This window comes from Megascapheus bottae, chromosome 20 (genome assembly GCF_031878675.1).
Source record: "Megascapheus bottae isolate mThoBot1 chromosome 20, mThoBot2.hap1, whole genome shotgun sequence".
Lineage (NCBI taxonomy): Eukaryota > Metazoa > Chordata > Mammalia > Rodentia > Geomyidae > Megascapheus > Megascapheus bottae.
Window position 1 is genome coordinate 22,198,998 of NC_143528.1, and position 3,272 is coordinate 22,202,269.

General features: G+C 37.2%; 1 non-coding gene across 1 annotated transcript; it reads right to left on the bottom strand.

The window, feature by feature from the left end:
* Positions 1–333: 333 nt before the first annotated feature.
* LOC150049287 (U2 spliceosomal RNA) lies at positions 334–526 on the bottom strand. Its single transcript, XR_016539069.1, has one exon. It is a non-coding gene; the product is annotated as a U2 spliceosomal RNA (small nuclear RNA).
* Between the last annotated feature and the right edge of the window lie 2,746 nt (positions 527–3,272).

The following is a 3,272-nucleotide window of genomic DNA, read 5'->3' on the forward strand; positions in this document are numbered from 1 at the left end:
ATAAGGTAAGCCCATAACGTTCACTAAGTAAACACTGCCCTATTACAATTGGTTTGATTTGGGCATCCGTGGATGTGGAAGGCTGTCACGGCACTAGTAGACATGGCTGATCAGATGACTCTGGAAAACTTCCGTAAGTCTTTTAAAGCCTCTCATGTATTTCCAATGAAAACAGAAGTAAGGCTTTTTCACAGGGATGCTATAGAATTAAATGAGATAATATACAATGTCTGGCACTAAGTCATCACCAATAAACATTAGCTCTTATCATTGTTCAAACTTTGGGGTCAAATTTAATTTCTCCATCTTCTTGGTTTCCACTGCTATTGAGATATCAGGGCTATAAGAAACAGCAAACTGCAATACCAGGTCGATGCGTGGAGCGGATGGAGCAAGCCCCTATTCTGACTCTTAGCTCCAAAAATCCATTTAATATATTGTCCTCGGATAGAAAACGTATCAGATATTAAACTGATAAGAACAGATATTACATTTGATCTTAGCCAAAAGGCTAGTATGACGCTAAATGAAAGGATCTCTAGGATATAGAAACATAAGCCATATAATGAATGATTGTTGTCCTTAAGGTACTATGTTATCTCTCATCTCTTTTGCTGTCCCTTGGTTATCTCATATTGTTACAGTATCTCACTTTGTTACCTGATATATCGGATATATTTGTATTTGGTTATTTGAAATTGGATAGGGAAGGGGGGAAAACAAAATGAGGGGTGGGAGGGAGGGAAATGGGGACCAAGACATGTGAAAGGGTATCAATGTATGTGAATTAATGCACCTTCTATCTGGCAAATATCATGTAACCCTTCTGTTAATTACAATAAAAATATATGAAAAAAAAAGAAACAGCAAACTGTTAAACTGATTTTATTTGCAAAGCATAGAAAGTCTGAAAGGGAAGACTACTTTGCCAACATGAAATAGTCTTAATGCAGTGGAAGGTTTCATCTAAATTAGAATAAATATTGTTACCCTTATTAGCTAAAGGTCAGATTTGAGGCATAGAACTAAAGTAACTTGTCAAAGAATGTCAGAATTTCACATGAGACTTCAGGTTTTCCCAGTTTCTGGGAATAGCAGTAGACAGCAGCAATTTGAGGTGAAGAATCTCCATCCATTCAAACATTCCAAATGATTACAACTTAGCCCATCCCTTTGTTCCTCCACCCCATAGTTAAGAGAACAAAATGCTACACATAAGTGAGATTATGGCTTTAGCGAACCAGGGTGTAGGGTTTCAGAGGATGGAAGGCAAAGAATTCTCTGCAGAAAATAAAAAATGACCAGCAGACCAATAGCCATTCAATCTACTACCACATAAATTAATTAATATTGAAATTCCTAAGAATCATCTTCTGCTCGTCTAATAGATACAGTCATTTGTCTGGATATAAAGACCAAATAAACGCTCATGAGAATTAGATTTTCTCAGGGCTGGAAGTTTGGCCTAGAAGTACAGTGCTTGCGTAGCATGCCCGAAGGCCCAGGTTCCATTCCTCAATACCACGTACACAGAGAAAGCCAAAGTGGTGCTGTGCCTCAAGTGGTAGAGCTCTAGCCTTGAGAAAACCCAAGGTCAGTGCTCAGGCTCTGAGCTCAAGCCAGGGACTGGCAAAAAAAAAAAAAAAAAGAAGAATTAGATCTTCCCTAACTGCAAATGAACATATTACATATGATGTCTGAGAAACCAACATCTTTTTGATTTCCTGCCTCATCATGAATTTCTGCACTTTACATTAACATTTGATATAATATTATAAATGCCTTACCTTGCTCAGTAACTCAAAGACTTTTGGTTTATTTTTTCCCTCCCCTCCACATCAATGCTAAAATGGGACTTTAGCTTGTAAAATAAAAAAAGGAGATTGTTTTTGTCACACACTCAAAAATATTCCTGGGCTCACAGGAAATTTCGATGCTGATGTAAGTCTGTTATTTAAATCAGTGCTACACCAATGTACAGGATTTTATCATCCTGTCATCTTGTTCTCATGCAAAGTATGTAAAAATCTAGGAAACAAATTCCTGAAAAACCTCACATCATTGTTTAAGATTTAGCCCCAGCCCCTTGCCTCTTATTGGAAGGTGTGTCTATGTTATATATGTTTGTGTCTGTGTTTGGTAATGTGATTACAATTGAACTAGTTAACCAGGTATTATGAAGCAGTGATTCCTGAAAAATCTTATTGTCCTCTCTAAACAGCCTGGCTATACATTATATACAAGTACAGTACAATGCTGTTCTCTTAACACAATGGAATTTTAATTACTCTGTAAAAACCAGTCCAAGAAAAAGTCCACTGGGCAGGTCTGTCAGGAAAGCTCATTTTTACTAGGTATAGCTGAAGATTCAAAACAAACTCTCAGCCAGTCTACATGTTCTCAAGCCACCAAACTTCCTATGCTTCTCATGCCTGGGTTTTGGCAGCACAGAGCAAGCACATGGAGCATGATGTGATCGTGACAGCCACAGGCAGGAGGCCAGGGATGGGGTGAGGAAGGAACAGAAGCTCAGGGGAAAGAGTGGGGCAAGAACTGGCTGTAAGGGAAATTAGCAAAAGGCAGCTTTGTGCCACATGTGAGTGGCTCATAACTTTTATCTTGGCTGCTCAGGAGGTTGAGAACTGAGGATAGTGATAGAAGCCAGGCTGGGCAGACAAATCTGAGGCTCCAATCAACAACAAAAAGTGAATGTGTGACTCAAATGGTAGAGTACTGGCCTTGAGTGAAAAACGTCAAATGAGAGTGTTAGGCCATGAGTTCAGGCCCTACTACTGGCAGAAAAAACCAAAATCTCCAACCAACAAATCAACCAACCAACAGAAAACCTTTGCTTTGTAGTCTGAAAGTAAAATTAGAAAATGGTCTAACTTTTCATTTCCTTATCTATGTTTAGAATATCATTACTTTTAGGGAAAAATTGAGAAGACATTTGGGGGATTTTATGATTAATAAAATCCTGATAAAATTCAAACATGCCAAATAGTAATGTCATGTCTTATGCTTAAATATCTTTTGTCTTAAAAATGATTATACTTTATTTTTTTCATATTTTTTATTGTAATTAATAGAAGGGTTACATGATATTTGCCAGATAGAAGGTACATTAATTCACATACATTGATACCCTTTCACGTCTTATACTTTATTTTATATAGGAACAATTCTATTCCTATATAGCCTGCTTTCTAACAGGCTAAAATGAATACTAATAAATTTCAGGATAATGTATTAGAAAGGAAAAAAGTAGGCTA